The sequence below is a fragment of the Leptonotus elevatus genome, chromosome 12 (assembly GCF_054856555.1).
Source record: "Leptonotus elevatus isolate MCC_2025b chromosome 12, RoL_Lele_1.0, whole genome shotgun sequence".
Classification (NCBI taxonomy): Eukaryota; Metazoa; Chordata; class Actinopteri; order Syngnathiformes; family Syngnathidae; genus Leptonotus; species Leptonotus elevatus.
This window is the reverse complement of record NC_141250.1, coordinates 10,057,761-10,080,966: the sequence shown is the minus strand read 5'-3', so window position 1 is coordinate 10,080,966 and position 23,206 is coordinate 10,057,761. Positions and strand designations below refer to the sequence as shown.

Sequence of the window (23,206 nt, the reverse complement as noted above, 5' to 3'; positions counted from 1 at the left end):
AGACAACTTCTGAATTGACAAAACTGACCACATTGCCTTTAATTATGTTATTTTTAATAGTTAATAATACTCATCTGTGCGAAGACACTTATGTTAATACATTTAAACAATTATTTAACAAAGTAGGTAAAAGATAAAAATCCATAAGCAACATTTTATTTCTATGCAAGTGTTTACAAATGATAATTTTCTAGGTTATCACAATGTCTCATTACTGGTGAGCTATTTTTAGAACAGGCCCGCAGGCTAACTCATGTGGTCCTTGGGGGCAACATGGCACACGCAGGTATCGTATTGGGGCCCCCAGCTGAATACAGTTTTAATGCCAGAGGATTTATTTACTCAAGTGAATATGAGAGAAGGATTTATCAAAGCGACAGTGTGTAGTATTTAGTGCCATCTAGTGGTGAACTAATAATTCATTCATTTTTAAGGATTAATTTCAATAATATATATATATAAAAAAAAGGTTATTTCACATCAATGTACATTTTTTATATAATCAAAGGTCTAGTAATCGCAAATTATTACATAGGTCGCGCCACGCCTTACAGGAGGCTGACATCTTTTGTCTCCATCTTTGTGCTACGGATACCCGAAGGAGAAGAACTTCACAAATGTAGTTAGCCTCTGATGGTGCTTGCAGCTAACGCTAACGCTTACCTTCCACAGCTGGGGCCTGCGGGTGGCCGTCACTGAGTCCCGTGATTTGGGCTCTCACCGCTTGTCTCCCCATTTGCTCTCGCTAGCTTATCCTAGCTTCTCCCGCTAGCCAGTCTTGTTAGCCACTTCAGCGGGTTCTTGCTAGCCACTCTTACTTGCTGCTAGCTCCTGTTAGCCAGGCTGCCTGCTTGCTCATTGTCGCTCACCGGATTGCTTGCTCTCTCACTCGGCTTATGAAATGTGGTCTTTCTGAGGCACCGTACTTCAAAATGCACGTGCATTGAATTTAGGTCCATGCATTTTATTAGTTCACCACGAGATGACACCAAACTCTACACACTGTCTTTTTAAAGGGGAGCTTTATATTTTTGCACATTTTGGAATTTAAAGAATACTAGCAACACATTATTGAGGTAAATTGCTCAATTTACACAGTATTTAATAGCTTTTTGAATTAATTCATTGAATTGATTCAAATCTACCCAATTTAAGTGGCTGCAAATTGTAGCTAGATTAAGTAGATTTTCCATGTTGTTTTTTTATAGGGTAAAACACAACAATGGGGAGATATCAAATGCCTGTGGAATTAATAGGACCGTTAATCGTTTGTAACACACGGTGTCTTTATACAACAGCAGGTTGCGGCTGTTTTGGTTAGCAATAGAGTTCAAATGGAGCCTATTACGGTTAACTCTAGGCAAGACCATAATGGAGTAATCACCAAAACATAAGGCATACGGTATGTATTGTATGTTATGTTGAATGCAAATCAATCATCAAAGTCAGCCCAAATGATAAACTATAGACTGTTTTTTGAATAACATTGAAAATTGCGAATGTGGTGGTAAATGTGATGCAAGAAGGTGGCTCTATGATTGTAATCAATTGCAATCATAGATACTTAGCTAAACTCATCCCAGCTCAAAGTCACTCACTAAAAACTGTGCTTGATCTCGTGTTATAAAACTGCATGACTCCAATTAGCATATTTGTAAGTAATTTATGCCTGCTCTAAAGCCGAATGTCAAATGATGGTGAACATCGGAGCTCAATAAGCCACTACCTGGTTTCATGTGATAATGGCAAGGTCAAGCAATCGACATTTGCTTTGCAACACTTAATTATAGCGTTGACATCCGTGCCATCACTTCATTAGTTGCGTAAATTAAGCCTGCTATTCTCAAAGGCTGTCCCGTCGTTGTTTCGCTGTAAATCGTCTTTCATTTGTGAAGCGTATACTATTATCCAGATTGCGGTTCATATCTAAAGGGTTTGTAGTTTTCACATGGACATTTTCAGTGTATTCAATTGTGAAGGTTTTATAAGCTACACATAATGTAATCTATGATGATATTTAACCATTGATTAATATCGGTGGCTTGTTATCTGTCCAGTTTAACGATATTGTTATCTTAGCAATAGCTAGAGAATCAAGTATTGGTGGTGAAATATTTATTTGGGAGGTCGATTATATTTAAATGGTTTGCTTGTTTATATAAGAAATATTAAAATGGTTTAAAATGTGTGTGTGTTTTTTCCCCTTCACGGTTGATTAGTTGAATGTTTATACTGTCATCACTGCTGTTCATGCTAACTAGCCTTTTTTTTTTTTTAAGTTTATCATATTAGCTGTTATTATCTGGGAATTTCTCTGTGTATAATGTTGGAGTCTTAATCTCAAAATTCAGACACAAGCATAAGGTGGGCTGCTATGAAGGTAAACAATATTGGTATGCTGTGACGTCAACGTGAATCGAAATTACAGCAACACAAGAACAACAACTCATTTAAAATGGCAAAAGCTGAAAATTGTGGAAATGAGTGATAAGGGGCACTAAAAAAAAAAGACACGAGAAAAAAGTTTCGAGGTGGCAAGTGAGCCGTGAGAAAACAAACAGGCAGGCGAGGGGCGAGGGGGGTTGGGCAGGAGGGTTTAATGGTCTGGGGGTACCAGACTGAATTGGAGTCAATTCAGAGTTCAATCATGTCTTCCATCTTGTATGCTGCCAAGTTCTGCTGAAGAAAATAGGCCGGGACATTCGGGCCCTGCTATACATTCATGGCCAGACACTGTCAAAGCTCACGGACAACAAAACAACTTTCCTTTGACCCACTTAGACAATGAAAATAGAATATTCAGAGGAATATAACTCAACACTGTATTAACTGCAAATAGTGGGGGAAACACAATCTTTTGGGGGAGATTTGGAGCACATGTGACATTATGTCACTGTCAAAAACAAGCTGCATTAAACACATCATTCAGAATATGACAAATTAACAAACAATACATGCAGGAGCACCGACCACTCAGCTTTCCTTTTTACTTTTACATTAGAAACACATTTGATCCGAGAGGAGACTAAGGAAAGCTAGAAAGTGGGCAGCTGCAGCAAAACGGAGACTGCAGCTTCTAGAAGGAATGCCTGGCAACTCGGTTAGCAATTGTTAGCATGTGTCATTGATTTTGCCATTTCAAGCTGTGTAATATTAGCCACTTTGCAGCAATGACCAAACTCCTAGCCCAATAAGCAACCAGTGTTGGTTTACGTCACCCATATGGTATCTGCTAGGCGGACACACAACACTGTCTGCATGTTCTGAATAGTACTGTAGTTGGTAGTGTTGAAGACAGTGTGAAAGCACTTTATTAGGTCAGAACATATTACATTCCTCCAGTATTAAATACTTTACATTCACGGTTATTTTAAAACAGTGAATAATAGTTTAGGTCCTTGAATACATAAAAAAAAATGCTGATGAACTATAAACCCAGTAGGGTTCTGAGTACAACTTTATACTATATTTTCCTAACTGTCTGCTTAACACCCGCCGTAACTACGCCCCCCCCACCCCCCGTGTAGCTTTGTGCAGCTCCTCAGCAGCTCCGCCCCTCTCACTCAGATGTGCATGCCAAAAAAAAAAAGAGAAAAAAAGAGTCGAAGGGGTCCAGCATTACCAGCAGCAACTATGTGACAGGCAGACAACGCGGACCCTCGGCTCTGCTCGCAGGTATCTGCGGAGGCAAAACCGAACCACCTCCACCATCTCCCGCCGGACGACCCTCAGCATCCCCCCCGCTGCGCTTTTTAGGTAAGCATTTTTTCTTGTTGTTGTTCCGACATCCGCCGGCTCTTCTTGCCATTCAAGGCACCACGATCGCGGCATGCGCGGGTGTGTGGAGAGCATCTGTCTGCACGCACACACAGAGAAATACATACATCACACAAAACCCTCCCCAACAATGAACAAAAAAAAAACAATAACAACGTTTGACTGAATTACACGCTGTGCACGAGGTCTTTGTCCCGGTCGCGCGCATCCAAGCTGCATTCCCACACGAAAGGCGCGTGCACGATGGGTCAATTCCAGTGTATTAGATCAAAATAAGCAAACCTGACCCCCCCTCCCTCGAAAGGAAGGATTCCTCCTCGGGGCTTAAATTCTGAGCGTGCACCCTGCTGCACACAACTTGGCACAACATTTTTATGTGTTTTGATTATGATTCAATAAAATCACATCATGCGGCCAACGGCGTGGTTTGTAAATGAAGGAACTATACCATTTCACATATCGAGATAAAACTGGGTGCATTGCTCTTTTTATAAAGTTATTTGTAAATTGTGGCTAGTGTGCCAATTGTCTGCACTTCAATTATACTCTCTAGATGTACATGCGTCAGTATGTGCTTCTGTTTTGGTTAGCAGCCAAGTTCAAATATGATCAGCAGACAACTTTAATGTTCATTTGAATGGAGATGATGGAAGTATTTGTTAGCACCTTTACTATAGGGGGCAAATTTGAATTGCCATCATTTGTTACAGCTTTCAGAAATAGTGCTGCAGTAGAACTCAATTTATTTCCCTGTACAGCCACACTAATGCATCCGTCCATTTAATTAATCCGAGAGGCTGGTTAAATGCTTTGGAATGCGCTGCTGTTTTAGTTAGCAAACAAATTCAAATTGGCCCAGCAATCTATTCATTTAACGTCTGTGTGTTAACCGAGGTAATGAAGGTATGTCTTTTTGGGGAGAGGCATTTATTTGTTGAAGTTGTCGCTGCACCTTGAGACATGACTTTAATTAAAGGAGGGGTAACCTCTTGGAGGAAATGGGATATTTTCTCTCTGCTATTATGAAATGGCATTATTCTGTTCCTTTCCTTGCACACACAATAATGTACCCATTAAGGCTAATTATTGGACTTCATGGTCGCTGTGTGTACCTTTTTTAAGAGCCAAAAGAATACATGTATGTTCCCAAATTGTGAAAGTCAAGAGTCACAGGTACCGATAAAGAAAAAAAATGACGCACTTTATTTTCTGCCGTGTAAGGTACAGTTTAGAAATGAATCATGGAAAGGAGCGATGTGTTTTTCTGCCTCCCGACTGATTTGGTCTGTTATGTGACGTGCTAAGAAAAGCAGGAGGAAACACTGAAGTGCGCACAGGCTGGTTTCGAGTCGGCTTCGGGGTTCAAAGTACGAGCTGTGGATGATTTGTTTTGGTGACTGGCATTGATCAACATTATGTTAAGCACGTGCTTTTCTATGCAAATCCGATCGCGATCAGTGTCCAATTGATCGGAGCACCACTACTACTCAGTGGGAATCGGCCTATCTCAGTAATTATTTTTAAACATAGCCACATAGCATTTATGCTAATGGTGTATTGACACAAAACTCAACAACAAAAAATTAATTAAAAAACTAAACAACACAACAAAATGTAGGTCACATGACTTGCTAAGATTATACCCCTCACAGTCATAATTGAAATACTCTATCTTCAAATATTTAGAAAAATAAATGAATTAACTTGCTGTGGTCCACAGAGGATCTGAATGATGCAACTTCCTGTGGCTCATACGACTTGTTGAATATTCCAAATTTCTCCGACATGGCAATGAGTTATGCTAACAGGCCTGAGTGAAAACCCAAGGACATGACTAAAGTTTGAACATTTTTCTTTAAGATACCTGGTATCGGTACTTGCCCAATCCTAAAGTTTCTAGAGGACTGAAATTATTATATGGAATTATTAATCATGGTTAAATGTGCGAGACTTGCACTTGGTGTGCACTTTGACAAATACAAATGATCATTTTTATTTTGTATTAAATTTTTTTCTGTGCATTAATAGATTTTATTTCTCCGGCATGCAAATGACACATTTGGCAGAGTGGCCCCTTTCTAAAGCCACAGATGTACACGTGTTTCCGTTTTCATTTCCACTGCATTTTATTTATTTTTTTTGCAAGGTGGAGGAAACGATTAGAAACAGGTCCCAAAAGGACTTTAAAAAGTGCTTAAATTTAATTCTGGAATAGTTGTATTCCGTAACTCAACTCCTTTCTACTCACCTTGAGTTGGGGGCGCAGTTTATGATTTTATTTTGGTCACCTCTAGTTTTTCTTTGTCACGTTTGACGAGCCAATTTCAGCTTTCTGACCATGTGCTTGCTTCATGTTTCCTTGAAGCAAGGGAAGCTTTGAGGATGCTGGGGGTGATGACTGAGGGTTAAATGCACAAGCGTGAACAGCAATTAAGTGTGAATGTGTTTTTTTTGAGTGTACGTGTGTGTTGTCTTTGAAGTGCCTGCACGTCTGTCACCTTCAGGAAACTGGCGGTTTCTCACTCTGCTCTGTCAAGACGTACTGGAGATCAAACGGTCTTGTTGAGGAGGCGTGTACTGGATAAAAATACACACACTTGCGTCTCATTTGTACGCCACTTTCTGGTCCGCTGGAATGAAATGTGCACTTGATGCAGTGTAGGAAGCGTTACTTTTTTTTTTTTGCAAAGGTTTAGTTTCGTAGTAAAGTCAGTGTTTTGAGAAGCTGCTCTTTTGTGTAATATATGACAGACTCAAGGCTCAGGGGCCAGATCATTATGTGGTTGCTAAAGCAAATCGTGTGTGTCCGCTTCACATGTTATGGTAAAATGCGGATCAATATTGCACTTTTAATAACGGCGAACCATTGCAGGCATTTAGTTTGTTACTATAACGCAACAATTCCTTGACTTGTGAATTCAAAACTCGTCATCCATATTAGTCATGTACAGTATATGTGAATCGTTAGACAATTATTCATCAACTATGTATAGTTTCACAATCATATGGACCCCTATCTACAAAATGTGTTTGACATCCCTGGTCTCTCATTAAACAGGTACTACTCGGAATAGAGCAAACGGCAACACTAATTGGAATAAGTTGAGTTACCCCCCCCCCCCATTGCAGTGGATCATAAAATAGTTTTTGGGTTCATTCAACTCATTATAGACTTTGAAGTGCATATTAGTCTATAATTGCATCCTCTTTATCTAGCATAATAATGCAGTCAAATATGGCTTGATGGCGGCGTACGTACAGCGAGGTGAAGCAGGCGGGGAAAAACATTCCACATTTGCGGGACCAGGAAGAGGCTTTCAAGGGAGAGTGTGTAATAATTAGCGCCATCTTGTGGTGAACTAATAATTCATTTTAAAAAGCCACTATTGATTGAAATAATATGACCAAAAAAATGTCCTATCACATCAACGTACATTAAAAGGAAATATGTAATACAGGTCTAGTGATCTGTAATTATATGGCTGACGTGTTCCTGCTACGGATGCCCAAAGGACAACTTTGCGAACGTAGTTAGCCCTGCTTACATCTAGTGTTCGACCCAATGGATCGACCGCCGCTTACCTTCCACAGCTGGGGCCTGCACGTGGTCGTTTTTGAGTCCCGTGATTCGGGCTCCCACCCCTTACGCCCTCTTCTTTGCTCTTGAAAATTTTTACTAGCTTTTTCTGCTAAATAAGGATGACTTGACTTGACTAGCCGCTCTTGTTAGCCGCTCGATCCGACCTATGCCTTGGCTAACTCCCACTTGCCGCTCTTGTTAGACCCTCCGGCTAACTCCAGCTCGCTCAGTCTTTTCGGCGTCGCTCGCCGAGATGCTCCCTCGCTCGCGCTCACGCCAAATAAAAATATTGATGGTAGGCTTGCAAAGTTTGTTCTCTCTTACAGTTCGTGTGCTTCAAAATGCATGTGCTTCGGCTGTATTCTATTATTTGGCGACATCTAGTGGTCAACTTTTACACACTGTACTTTTAAGCGGATGTACTTCTGCAATGCAGGCGTAAGAAAGATGGTAGATAAAGTGGTATGATTGAAAGCTCACAGACAGCAAACTGCTTGATTTTTCATGAATTTGACACCTTATTTTTTTTTCTATTCAAATTTGACAGGTTGTAAACGCTCTCTGTGGTGTTTAAAAAATCCAAGACATTTATTTTCACTTTAAACAGACTCATTTGGGGTTAAAGACTTTCTATGTCCTGGTATATTAACCTTTACAGAAACATAAAAATGAATTTCTAATGCTGTCAATTTGGGGCAGCTGCCATAAACCTTATATTAGGTGGTCTTTACATTTGTTCAGCACAGTACATACCGTTTTGGTGTTGCATAGCCCCTATCTAGATATGCCCAAATAAGGGCTACGCTTGACAGTTGGTAAACATACAGTAGTTATGCATCTCATCTAAAATTGCCTACCAGTTATAATGGTCAGCATAGACACCAATCTAAATGATACATAATGAGCATGCTAATGAGTTAGATGCAAACACAACATATGCAAAATTACTATCTTGGCTGTGGCATATTAGATGGCACTTTTTTTTTTTTTTTGCTGGATGTCGAATGCAGCAGGAGGTTCCAGGTGTGCGGGAGAGACCTACAGAACTGAAGTTCCACCACCCTCCCCCACTTTGTGCCCTATAACAATGAGCGTCATGCATAAGTGTATTCTCGTCTTATATCTGTCCTAGCACAATCGAAGGAGAATAAAAGGAAAATAAAACAATTAGGCATGCGCTGGAAGCCACATTTGCTCATACATGCCTGAATGGACCAATTGGCACGAGGAGAACACCGCGACGCAAGCCCTTGTTAGCGCGGCAGGTGTGCCAAATGTGTTAGAAACCACAAACCACTGGAGAGGTGAAAAGGCTACTGTAAATGTTGTAGAAAAAAATATTGGGACACCTGCTGCAAGCGAACAACTAAAACAATTCTTTAATAAAACCTTTTTCTGTGGACGTCTCTTTTTGTCCACTTGTGAACCTGGCTCCCGTCCCGAACTGTGTCGTAGTTCGCCCCAAGAGAAGTTCGTCCACACCAAGCACACTTTTTATGGACGTTTCTTGCATTAGGGCTACAAAAAAAAAAATCTCAAACTTGGGCCACCATATCTCAGGGGCATTTCAAGCCATAGCTTGGGCATGCACCAAATAATTTGCAAAAAAAGATTTTGTATCATATTGTGGTATCATTTAAAAAAAGTGCATACCTACATACTAGGACCAGCGTACTTCCTGATCTTTGCTTTGGCCCAATTAAAATCTCTGAATCTCTGCAATATTAATCTATATGTTTTTTGTTATTTTTAAACAACAAAAGGTCCATTATTTCAGGAAGTCTTATAAAAGCAATCTTTTGGGAATTCCTATTTTTGGGAGTGTAAATGCATTTCTTCCTGAATAAAAGGCAGTATGACAATATAAAGGTATTTTTGAAATTCCTTCCCTATAACTTTAATATAAAACCATTATGACTTTATTTTTGGGGGAAAGTCCTCATAAAATTATAATTTTTTATCCTTTTAACTTTTAACAGCTTTATTGTAAATTTACGCTCCTCGAAAATAGGAAACCTTTTAATTGCTATGGCCTTTTGGCCATTAAGTTTAATTAATTGATTTTGATGTTTACGAGGGCCTAGAATTAGTTTTTGTTTTTTTCTGCACGGAAAATTTTGAGAACCCTCAGCAACCATTTTCTACCACATTAGTAGTCCTTGGGCACACCTAACACCTCAAGTCTTGTTGGTTTGGCTGGTGTGAGTCCTCCATGCCACATCCCGTCTCACTTTACTTCAAAGCACAATTGAAGAGGTGAGCCTGGGAACGGTTGCACATACATAAGCACGTACACATGCACACACGCAGTTTAGGCATGTTGTACGATCATGATGCAATCTTTAAAACTGCCACATTGATCAAAGCTGGCTTGTGCAATAGAAATAACCAGCCAGGTTGCAGTAATGCATCAGGCCTGCACATGACAGTCAAACAATGTCATGAAAATAGATAAAAAAAAAAAAATCATAGAGTTTGTACTAAATTAAAGATAATAGCAAGTGAAACTTATTCAAGCACTTAGAATGAGTTAAGAGTCATGATTCAAACTGATACACGTGCTACAAAAACAGTTTAACTAACGATTGATTAGAGTGTGATTAGTGTGTGTAATGTGTGAAATTAATTGGTTCAACGTATGACTCATGGTTGACCAGAAAAGTAAGGATTGATACATATTGAAAACGTTTATCTTTTACGATTATTGGCCTTGCCTTTATTATTAAAACAACAGAATCCAATAATGAGAAGGAGCCAGATGGGCTGTCATGGTAAGACCAGCCCTTGCATGTACTGCGCCACTGACAAATTGAGGATGTGGTTGACATTGAAAAAACATACCAGTGGCTGGAAAAGGTTGGACTTAAAGACAACACGGAGGCTAATCACGGCAGCACAAGAACAGGTCCTAAGATCAATAGAGACCAGGATCTACCGCATCCGACAGGACATGTAAGCAGGTAGCAGGAATGGTTTGCTACTTTGTATTTATTGTTGTCATGATAATTTTGATTCCACCATTGTCTATTTTGCTTTTGAGTTTTCTGAATCTGAATTTGTTCAACTTCATATATTTGGCAGTCTTGAACCAGTTTAAAAAAATATCGCTACCACCTACAGAACTGGAGTGGAATTATTTATCAAGCATTGAAACTGGGTCATTCCCCTCCATGCTAAATGGCGTTAGACAATGCTGCTAATAAATATGATAAGACGTGTGGATGAAAACAGCACGATGATTCATTCACACCTCCAATGCTGCCAAACGTCTTTGTGTAAATCAGTGGCTGGAAAAGGACGTTTTGAAGGCTGAGTGGCTGTCACACAGAACTGCTGCTCTAAGTATAGTAACTAATGAAATGTATAATTGCAGTCAGTCATGACCTGATAACATAGTTAGTCACAGATTGAGCGGCCTCATTAGTGGCGGCACAGGAAGTCCGGGGAGATGGCCACTTACTGTATGTGTGCAATGAGTGATGAACATTCACAAAAACGTGTTGTATGCTTTCATTCCCCCTGCTAGCCGCACCTTGCCTTTTTGCTGTATACACTGTACCGTATTTGCATATTTTGGGAGGATGTCTGATATTTTTGTCGTTTATTTATTTTCCATTCACTCCCCGAAATGGGAAGTTTTGCTGCAACGCATTTGACAAAAAATTGCCGTAAATTGCGACAGCAAGTAGCCAGCAATTAGTTTAGGGAATATTTCAAAGTCAGTTTTTCCAGGCTCAACCTTTTTCCATTATATAACTTTTACTTCTAGGCAATGCTTTAAGTAACATTTTAACCTTCTTTTGGATTGTCAAACAAGTAGAAGTAAGAAACTAAGAGAAGTAAAGCACTGCATAATGAAAGAAAACTTCTTGGACCACATAACAGCTGCTTGGTAGTTTTAATGTGCATGCGAATAACACGGACTCGTGTATAATACACGCCCATAAAATCACCATTAAAAAGCATTTTTTTCTCTCTCTTTGCTTGTGCATAATACATGTTGAAAAAACGTCTTTTTGTCTGTGGTGGCGTCATCAAATGTTCTATATGTTAAACATGTGAGCGGGGCAGCATGTCCACATGAAAAGTCTCCACTCAGCGTTCGCCTCCTAAAAACACTGGTATGTAATTTGACTGCTGGTGGAAGCCACAAAAGAAGTTTCCCCTCTCATCACTTCCAGGCCTCATCTGTGCGGAAGCATCAGAGACGAGCGGGCAGGGCACTGTGGGAAGGTGGAGGTGTAATTTCAGATGCTCGCTAACTGACCAGAGCAGCAGTTATGTGAGCTTCAAAAGCAGCAGCGGCGGCGGCGGCCCGCAGCAGCCCCGCAATCATCAGGACCAGCTGTGCCCCTCACTCCGGGACGGGCGTGGGATCTGAATTTGCCACGTGAAAGGTGCCGACTTCCCGGCCAATTAGCCGCCTTTTACGAGGGCTTTAAATTGTCTGCTGGAATGTCCTGCAAGCTGTTGATTAATTGGACACTCATTGGCCAAAACATAGCCTGCACATTTGAATATATACTGTGAGAGCGGGTTAACATTTTTATTTTAGTAGTTCCTTCCCACTCTAAAAAATGAACACACCAATCCCCTACTATATCCTGGTCCACCTATCACCCTCTCGCAACTCCAAAAGTGTGTTAAAATAAAAACCTTGCCCCAATATACACCTCCCCCGGCAATTGAGTAATATGTATCACTATTTACAAAAGTATAGTATACAGTACTGTCAAAGAATATCTATTGAAGGATGCCAAGAATTAGAATGATAAAAGCATTTCTTGTATTCAATCCCATTGCACTGCATACATAATATTGTGGCCATTGAGTGTCTGCTACTTTTGAGCTTCTTAAACAGGGACATGGCATGTGCGAGCTGCTTATTGTGTATCATAGTAGTGCAGTAAGTCCCTAATAGGCTGCTAATCTGAGTCCATGTTTGGCGACTAGAGTTCACGTGGATTATAAGGGTTAAGATGTCTGAAAAGAGATGCAGAACTTTGCATTTTTTAGCGGGCTTGTTGTCTCAGCAGTTTTCCCTCCAAATACAATAGCCAGAGCGCTAAACACATTTGTCGGTGTTGACAAAAGCAGTTTAAACCATTGTTTCTCTTTTTATATTAGTCTTTTTTTTTTTTTATAGTCAAGTCAATAGCGGTGTACAGTTTTATAGCAACAATAAGTAATTGAATGTGAAAACAACAGCTTCAATTCAAAATCATTTTGGACTATTGTAATGTATTGTACTGGCTCATTGGGTGACAGGATATGATGTTATGTGGATTCCAGTAGACTCTGCCATGTGATGGCTCCACAATGTTGGAGCATCCATGTTTATCTTTGTGTGAGCTACACGATTTAATTGGCGTTCCCAGAAGGTCCAATTTTTCTGCAATTATCTCTTTAAAAAAACAACACCACATTTTCATTTCGCGTAAATGGAAATATTATGCCTTGGGATTGACTGGCAACCAATTTTAAATTGGACCCTCTAGCTAGTAGTGTGTAGTTACAGAAGCGTGGAATTGTCAATGTGGAGCAAACATTTTTGATTGGCAGACTCGAATATGTATTTGCAAATATGTGTGAATGTATTTGCGACACCCCTGGTGGACATCATACAATATCATGTAGCATGGTTTAGCTCAGGCTAAGCCGCATGATCATTCTAATGTGAAACATGTTGGATGGAGCTCGTGATAAGCAGGTCTGCCACATAGTCTCGGGCACTGGTTGGCCACCTTATATACTCAAAGAGCCATTTGGAACCCACAGTCCGTCACAGGTGTACGGGGAAAACTCTAAACTCAACTGGGATAGACTCCAGTTCACCCTTAACCCTAACGAGGACATCAAATCTCGAGGTCACCATGTCAACAATCCCAATGATTTGAAATCAAAAGAACGTCTAATTACTGCTCATGTCGCCGCAACAAAGGGAGCGAGTGGCGAGTTGAACTCTGAGTGGACTTTCTCCACTCGCTCACATCACACGCCAGCCCGCCGGGGACGTCCCCGGTCCCTTAGCGGGATTTATGGGCCGTAACGCGAGGCGGCGCACGGCCGTATTTCCTGCGTATAGGTCCTTGCCGCTGGCATGGTGAAAGGCTGTCGTCAGGAGACCAATGTCCCACGATGCGTTCTACAAGGTCGGGATGATTCAACTCTTCTATTTCTCCTCGTGTGTTTTCATCTGATTTATTTTATGTGACTCTCCAAACATTAGTGTGGCTCTTCTTTTCTCCTGACTGACTGACTGTGTTCAACTGAAAATCTTCCGACGACACTGAACGTATGGAGAAATGGTGTCTGCCGCTTGAAGATTGACATTGTTCTCTTGAGGACTGGATGAACTGCGCCCTCTGCTCTTGTAATTACGATGAGCTGGAGCACTTCGTGAGGGGCGCTAATTGGTGTCGCGGTGACCTTGCTGTGCTTGTAGGTACTGCTCTGCATCAAAAAAGAAATCTGATGAGAGCCGTATCAAAAATATATTATGTATACAAGGATTTTACAAAATGTTCTGGTCTTTCATTTGTCATTCGTCAGTGGTGTGGGCAACCTTCTGTCATTGTCAATCCGTCATCTTTTTTCAAGCCGAACCAAACTGTAATCGTCAGTCCATGATTTTGTTTGAACCGCCCGTCCATTTATGAGCAGATTGAATTTGCCTTTAAAAATCATTTGAACGGACTGCAACGGACTCAATTGTGAATAGTTACCTTTGAGCCTTTTAAAATGGACTTAAAGTGGCTGCAATTCCAAAATGATGCATCCAACTGTTCAATTCAAGCTAAAAGTCTACACTATGTTGATTGTGGTGGTGCATAAACTCCAAATCAGAAATTGTCTAAATACTTCTGGGACTTACCATAAACCAGGTGGGAGTTCTGCAAGTTCTCGCCTCCCTGCAACACTCTGCCGGATCATTAATGGGTGTAGTTGGCCTCCTAGGAGCGGGATTAATGGGTTTCACAGCACTTGTTTGCAGAAACGGACTTTTGCGTTGCATTGCCGGTGTAATCGCTGCTGTGGTTGTCGGAGGAAAGCGGGCTTAATCTGCCTCAGTGGGATCACTTTGTAATAGAGTTAGTGTGCCCTGGTCTGACCTTGGTGGACCCTGCATTGCGTGTCTAATCCTTTCCACAGTCCAAAGAAAATAGATCTTTCTTGTTTTTTCTTCTTCTCATCAGCACATTTTGGTTGAGTAGTTTTGAACAATGGAGGTGTGGGAAAAGGGAGGTAAGATAAGGGATAAGTATACGGCACACAGGGGCATCAGAAAAAGGCTCCAAAGCATTTAACCAACAATACTATTTACTGCAATAATAAATTGGATTGTTGCATTATGTCTTTTTTTCCATTCATTTAGTATGGCCCTCAGAGGATGTTCTGTTTTAGAGCCTTTCTTGTCGTAGCAGCCTCTTTGCATACATTACTACAGTGGTGAATGAAATGAGAAGCATGGTGTGGGAAAAAAAGTCATAGTGGCAAACGCACTTGCCACCACTTGCCCTCAGCATGACGGAGAATTTAATCACATTCTCTCTCTCTTTCTCTCTCTTTTTTTTTAATGGTGCGCCATCACTAGGCTTACTTATTTTATTGTGCAGTGGTCTCCCAATGGCTTCCGTAAGAATACATATTTTTCACTAAAACCTTTTGGAGGTGAAAAAAAGCATGATCTCTTGTACATAAACTGGTCCAGTGTGCATGTGCGGTACTACCGGTAAGTGGCAGAATTGTGACCGCCAATGGAAAAACTAAAAACTCAGGACTATTGTGAGAACAAAAAAAGAACACTTTCTGACATAATACATTTTCAATGTATTCATATATATCCATAAGAACGCTATCGATGGCTCGTGAGCGTTGTGAGCAGGGGTGAAAGTGGTACAAATTCGGGACCGGAACCGGTGCGGCGAAAATGTGCATATTCGCTAAAGTTGAAAAATTTGAACTTAAATATGTGACACATCGGCTTCGGGGATGGACTACGTCACACACAGCGTCCTGTTTTGTTGTCACCTGCGTGCAAATAAAATGTATCCCCTCCTGCGGGTACAACGCATGTTTTTCAATAAATACATGAAAACACGCATGGGCTTTCTTTTGAAACAAGAAAAAAGTATTAATTGCGCTATGTACTTCCGCAAGCAACATTACGTCGACAAATAAGATGAGCGGATTCTGTATCGTCATACTCGGAATAAATGTGCTGTCACAGTTACCGTAAGTTGTCACATAAAGGGCACTGTTGTTCATTAATTCCATTAACATTTTGCAGACTCACGGTATTACAGGACAACTAATTACGAAAAGCGTACTTAAAGTTCTAAATACAGGACGATTCTGTAATTCAAGGGACGATTGGCAACCCTACTGATGAATTACAGATCATCTGCGCCGCGATTTTAAATATCTGTAACACCAGTTTGTAATTCCAGTTACAGATATCTACAACACCACGTCACCGAGTTTACTCGATTTAAGATATCTGAAAGGGGACATGTAAATATGTTGAATTAACTCATTCACTGCCATTGACGGCTATAGACGTCAAAAATTCATTTGAACTATTTCTATTAGTTTAACATTTTTTCCCCCACTTTTGTTAACAAGAGTATGAAAACCTCGAATTTTTTTATTGTACATTTAGAACAGATATAAAATTTGTGATTAATCGTGAGTTAACTGGTGAAGTCATGCGCTTAATTACGATTAAAAATTTTAATCACCTGACGCCCCTAAATTGTAATAATCGTTTCTCTTTTTTATCGCGTTAATTGTAATTAATTGCATGACACATTTTATATCTGTTGTAAATGTACAATTATTTTTTTCTAGGTTTTCATACTCTTGTTAACAAAAGTGGATTTTTTTTTTAAACTAATAGAAATAGTTTAAATGAATTTTTGACGTCTATAGCCGTCAATGGCAGTGAATGCGTTAATGAACTAGAATTACGACTATAGTCAAAATCGAATCGTAGAGATATAAGACAGCGGTTACACATCTACAATTGAATCACGTCCAAGCCAACTTCTTTTTTTTTTTTCAGTAAAGGTGTAAGTGCCATTGCCTCCCTAAACCAATGGGGGGGCTAAAAGAGATTCCTCTTTTAGGGGTTCATTAATGGATGAGAGATCCACGGTCAGTGCAGCTGTGAGTCCTGAACTTAAAAAAGTAAGAAGCCATTGATGTTGGTCGTCGTGTTTCTGCATCCCCGTGCTGATTAAAATTTCATCTAGCTGTTCGTCTGCGGATGGCAAGAGAAGGCAGCTGCTGAGCATGCTCCACGATATACAGTACCTTCTTATTAAGCTGCATGTGATCACTTTGAAATGGTCAGTTCTTGTTTTGGGAATGAAGCCTTTGATGGTGTCAGAAGCGGTACACTCACCTGACATAGTAAGCTTGTGTTGAGGTTCAGTCCAAGATTTTGTTCGCTTTACACCCCAAATCATAAATCGAATAAACGGTACGCCCGTAGACGGTTGAGTGTGAATCCACAGTGTCATTAAGCCTCAATCACTAATCTCAATAAATTCCACACAGTCGGCAGAATTCTTAATAAATCAGTCTATCAGCAAATCGATTATTGTGCCCATAGCCGCTCCTCAATTCCATCCTTACTTTGCAGTTTTGCCCAGCAACAGCAGTCACATGTTCTTAATTTATTCATCATGTGATCATCACCCTCAACAAAAGTTATTATCAGCAGCATGCTATACTTTGCTTGAAAGTAAACATAGTAAACGTTAAACAAAGCAGACGAACGTGACTGAAGACCAACTGGCCGGTACTTGCTGGGAATGAGTTCACACAACGGCTTCAAATTGCTACTTTCTTTTTTGTGTGTTTGTCATGATGGTGCATCCCACGATCCAAGTAAGATATATGGCAGGCGCACGCAGATAGACGTGCAAATAACGAGTACAATTGTGTGTGCTTTCGCATCTTCTTCTTCCCACTACTCTAGGTTGTAAACGTAGGTGCATTTGGAGCTGCTGTGTATTGTTGCAAATTCTGTGTTATGTTCAAAGTCTCTTGAAAAGGTCCGCCACACGCATCCATTCATTCATGTGCTTGCGTTTGTGTGCAAAATGATGTTGTTGCCTCGCAGCGATGTACCTGCTTGATTGTCGCCCGCCTCGGCTGCTCACAGGCGAATATTAAAGCTTTATTTTCGGAGATGCGGGCAAAAAGCTCCGCTTTGAGTCTTCAATACTTAATGAAGAATGAGGCCATCGGTCAGCGTTTTAGTCAACACAGTGTGTGCGTACTTACTGGTGTGGTTATTTCTCCACTGCAGAAAAATTGCCCCTGCGAAGCTTCAAGGCAGACATTTTGCCGTGACCTTATTTGATAATCAAATAATTTGAGTTATTTGATTAATCGTTGGAGCCCTATCAATGGGTTTAGTCTTTCGGAGATGAACCTGTTCTTTTGGCTAATATTCAAATATCTGTATGTTCGGGTTCAGCAGGAGAAGTGACTACAACATTTGTGGAAGAAGAAAACAGAGTTGTCTTTAGGTGTATATAATTTATACTTTTATGGCTTAAGTGACGCTGTCTTAAAACTAGCCAGGGAGACAGATAATGGTTAGCTATAGCTTCTGCCATAGCCATCTGTAAAATTTGGAGCGCACCCATATTCTGAACTCGGCATTCTGCATATGCCAGAATGTTATTGTCAAGATTCATTTATTGCTCATTAGGAATTTAGAAAAATGTGAAAATATTACATCTTTTTTTATGTTAACAAAAGTAAGGTGGCCTACCTATATTTGTTTCTACACCAAAATATAACGGCATTTCCTTTGACCCTTGCCCCATTGTTTGGGCGCAGTAGAATTTGTGCAATCCAAATGAACAAATCTGCTTGGTAGAGGTAAAAATGAATAGCCTTACATTTGATTCAGGATTTAGTATCCCTGGCATGGCCGTGTGTAGTTTACTCCAGACGTTGCTGTTACATTTTATCTAGACCATTTTAATTTCTTCAAAAACATCTCATGTTAGTCGTACTTTTCCTCCATGGGGACTGAAATATTTTCTGTAAAGATGCCAGAGACACTGTAGTCCCTTTCCAGCCATTCAAATTCAGCGTAGTCCCCTCTGCCACTGCTTTTTCTGTGAAGACTCCAGGCTTTTACTTTGAATGACCTGGAAGTATATAACAGGCATGACGAGGCTAATGGAAGCTTCTATTTCTCTCTATAATGAAAGAAAGGAGGAACGTTACGATCCCACAATTTCTTACACAAGTTTATACCGCATGGCTCAACATAGCTCTATTTGCCTCAGGCAAAAGATCACGTAAATTTGGAATTGCCTATGTGGAGTGAAGAGTTTTGGCTGGGCTGTAGTTGTTCCAATGTACTGACAAAATCATTTGAACATTTTGACAGTTGTATGAATGCATTGGCAAAGTCGTTTGAACATATCGGTCAAATGTAGGCCAAATGTTAAAACAGCATTTTTTTTCACAGATTGCCGCGGAGTATTATTATGCCACAATTCTGCACTTACAAGTTAAAATACTGTGGCATTACGGGAATTAAAAATTATTATAATAAAAAAATAATAATAATTTTGCCTACATTTTACCAATACATTTCGACGACTTTACCAAAATGTTTGAATTACTTTATTAAGATGTTCAAATGACTTTACAGTACGTTCAAGCGGCATAGCCCAATCAAACGACTTATTCCACACTGGCAGATCCAATGATGTTTTTCTATTTTTTTTATCACTCTACACAGCCTCACCCGCTGATTCACCAAGACCCCCCCCCCCCCCCCTCATTGTCATCCTGAGTCACAGCCCCTACCCTGACTTGTTCATCCTTCCGATACTTTAGAGGTACAGAAGAATAAATATTTCTCATAAAAATAAAGGAGGAGGGAATGCTTTTCAGTAAGGTATTGAAGCAAACCTACATTTATGTTATGTGGATTGTCGCAAAGGTTTTACAAGGTCTGGATATCTTTGAGACACTGAAGGGCTCCAAGTATGCAACTCCCCCCGTCTTCACTTCTTGCACGACACTAAGCGTTCATTTTTACGCTATAGAGGTTATTGCTCAACCATTGCTTGTCTTTTGTTTGATTGTGGAAGCAGACGCTACAGCATATTGTCTGTCTTACTGTCACAAGAGGGCGTTTGAGTGTAAATACGCTGATGTGAGGATTTATGCTGTTTGTCAGCTAGCATTAGCTTATTCAGGTGGGCATTCAAAGCACTTGACAAGTGAACAACACACATGAGTGACTCGTGCTGGTTATATTTGAGGATAGATTTGCTTCTTTCTTTTTTTAACCGTGCTATAAGTCTCATTTTTTTAGCAAAATATTTTCAAAATAATACTACTTTCAGACTGTGATAATCAATAAAGATGTTTTTCATTCATTCTCTCTGTGCGTCCACGGCCGCCGTGGCTGAGGACGTGTGCTTTATTGCACCAACAAAAATGTGCCTGTAACATTTTTACAGTCCTCGCTACAGGTGTTAAGTGCTGTCATTTTGATGATTACGGAAGTCTGCAATCATCTGCCAGTCGGTACGGACAAGACGGTCTGTTCTGACGTCGCTAATGCCGGCTGTGTATTGAGGAGGATGATTACGTAGAACATTGCTGGAACAAGTAATGGAAAAGTTTCTTCTGCAAAGGAGAGGTTTTTTTCTTTTGTGGTTTGCCTCTGCTCTGAGACCTGCCTGTCCATTCACGAGCATGCATGGAAAGCCCATCAGCGCAAAGACCACCCCCACAGGAATCCTGCTTTGTATTGAGACATTGAAGAAAAGTGTGATGACTTCTTTCCCCGTCTTGATCCTGGATTTCCTTCTGGGCAGGCTGACATCTTCCCAACATGCATGTTAGGCTATCAACTTGCCCCTGTGATTGACTGATGGTCTGTCCAGGGCCCACCGGGGAGAGGCTCTATTACCACTGTAACTCTGCATAGGCTAAGCGGTGTAGAAAATGGATGCACGAATGCATGAATGGATGGAATGACTCCCTTGAATGTAAAACCACAAGCAGATGGTGGACTGATGAATAGTCTGACTATAATACAGTTTCGCTGAGCTTGCAACACAACTAAATCATTCTTTGGGACAACTTGCATTGCATTGACGAGGTATCTATGTCAGTGTATCAATTTTGTCCTTTGAAAAATCGGTGGTGTTTTTTCAGCATCGTCAGCAATGAGGACGGTCATCCACATGATGACGCAACTCTTCCGGGCAGCGTCATTCTGAACATCACAACGCTGGCAGAAATAGGAGTTCAGAATGTTTATCAAAAGATTGTCAAGGGTTACCGGGGTCATGAGTGAGTTGGTCTGCCACCCCTTGCGCTCAACATGTTCCTCTACTTAGTCTGTCATAGAGGTCGTATGTCAAGCAAGTATCCCTATGTGGCCTGCGAACATTTATCTCGTCTTTCTTTTAATTACACACGCTTTCCATTTTTCCACCACCATCGAAACTAAATGCTCTCACAGAACCTTCAGTTGGAAAGTGTGAGAAAATGCTGATGTGACACGTCGTCCATTATGAGACATTTTCCAGCATCATGATGACACGTTGATATACTCTTACAGACCCTGGAAAGTGAATTCTGAGATTTGTTTCCAAACATTATACATTTTGAAGACGGACTACTACAGTCGCCTTCAAAAGTATTGGAACAACAAGATCTATTCGTTTGTTTTTGTTCTAAGACTTTTGGGTTTCAGATCAAAAGATTAATGTAAGACAAAAGTTCAGAATTGCATCTTTTCATTTATGGTATTTACATTAATATCATATCCATACTTTAAGTACTTTATTTTTTATTTTTTGCAAAATCCAAGCTGATCCAAAACACTCAGGCTCATCTGTGAAGCATGGCGGAGGCAATGTGATGGCTTGGGCTTGCATGGCTGCTTCTGGAACAGGCTCACTAATCTTTATTGATGATGTAACTCATGATAGTAGCAGCAGAGTGAATCAAATACGTGGACGCTCTCTGACTGGCTGTCAATCACCGGACCTCAACGCAATAAAAGCATACGTTTTACTTCCTGAAGTGGAGACTGAAGGGAGAAACCCCCAGAAACAACCAAGACCTGAAAGAGGCAGGAATGGGTCGCAGGTTTGATGCAGTTATTTCACGTAAGTGTTATGCCACCAAATATTCAATGTTAAGTTAATTTAGTAACATCTGTTCCAACACTTTTGTTGACTTGAAAAGTGGGCGGGTTGAAACAAAAGGTGCTCTGCCCCGAGTTGTTTAACACATTTAGATGTAAATACCATAAAATAAAAGCTGGAATTCTGAACTTTTGTCTGATCTTTTGATCTGAAACCCAAAAGACTTCAGCATACAACAAAAACAAATTGACCTTGCCGTTCCAAAACATTTGGAGAGAAAGATTGAAAATGGATGCATAGAAGTTATCTGAAAAAAGCTTTAAAATTATGTCAGCTACTAACAAAGCAATTATTTTCAAAAACTAAATTCTCCTAAGAAACAGGCTTACTGAACACTCCGTTTGAGATTTATAAAGTCACTTAATGTCTTTGTTTGGCAGTCTTCAGCAAATTCCATTAAGACCTCTAATTATTCATGGTAAGCTTTAATAATAGAACATTTTGTAACTCTCAACAAAACAAGGAGCCAAGCTGCATCTCCAGAGGAAAACGGAAAGCGCAACTCAGTGAGCATTAATATAACTTACATGAATTAAAAGCCAAATGCCATAAATAGGTTCATCTCGCTCATAAAAAGGCTAACCTATCATTTTAGGGCTTTTAGTCATCTTTTTTTTTTTTTTTTTTGCATCTTGTTGCCGTGTGTTGCTTGCAAAACGGCTCTTGCCTCTCCATCCGTACGCTTGTGTTGTTTCACGCTCGCCGACGCAACCTGAATGCTGCCAGGTGAGGGGAATTACTCGCACGTCGGAGATGCCATTTGGTTTGTCGAAAGCATCTAGGCAGCTGTGCGCTTGTCGTATTTGTTCAAGTGAGTGAGTGTCAGACTTCCAGGGTGTTAGAAAGTCATATTTTTCCACTGGGAAACGTTTGACCTCCTGTAGACGTGTTGGAACTGCTACGCTCGCAGCATATGAATCACGCCTCCCACCTGATGTGGCCCCAAGGCTTTTGCAAAGCATGTCACTTTTTGACATGTGGGTCTTGAGTCGCAATCGCTACTCTTTGGCCCAGTTGCTTTTTTTGCTGGAGCTTGACTGAGGTCAGCGCTTGAGCTTTGGCCTCCTGCGTGGCCGAGGGCAAGGGGGTGCGTGTGTGCGCATGTGGATGCGGATTCGGAGGGTTAAAGGCGATTGTGGAAGGTTGGTTCATGTGAGTGGCAGCCTTTCTGCTGCACTCTGCAAGTCCTGGCAGGACCGACAGGAAGCTGTAATTACGGCGAGAGGTTTTACTCTGACAAGACCCCCCCATCCCCCGGGAAAATCCCATCTCACATTAAGAGACCATCTTTTTCTAATTATGTTTGGCTAAGTAGGTTGTGGTGCCGTAATGTGTGTTTAAAGCTTCCTTTACTGTGTACAGTAGAACTTCTATTATAGACACGTTTGAAAACGTTTTTTTTTTTATTTAATTAGAACCAATTAACATCACCTTTCACCCCCTCGACTAAATGGCTTACCACATTTTGAGTCGCTATATTTGAATGAGTAGTGTTTAACTTAATAGACTGATCTAAATATCTCAACAATTAACCGTTAACTAGTTTTGAAATCAAACGTAAATGATGATACTGTAGTTTGTTCAAGTTACTGTACAAAGGGGCTTGGTAACAAAAATCGCTTGCAATACAGTATCTCTA

General features: G+C 40.5%; 1 protein-coding gene across 1 annotated transcript in view; it reads left to right on the top strand.

Moving 5' to 3' along the window:
* The first annotated feature begins 3,605 nt into the window (after positions 1 to 3,605).
* Positions 3,606 to 23,206, top strand: part of st6gal2a (ST6 beta-galactosamide alpha-2,6-sialyltranferase 2a) — a 54,132-nt gene continuing 34,531 nt past the window's right edge. Inside the window, exon 1 of the mRNA XM_086090616.1 lies at positions 3,606 to 3,756. The gene's annotated coding sequence lies outside the window, so the exon portion shown is untranslated. The remainder of the gene's footprint in view (positions 3,757 to 23,206) is intronic.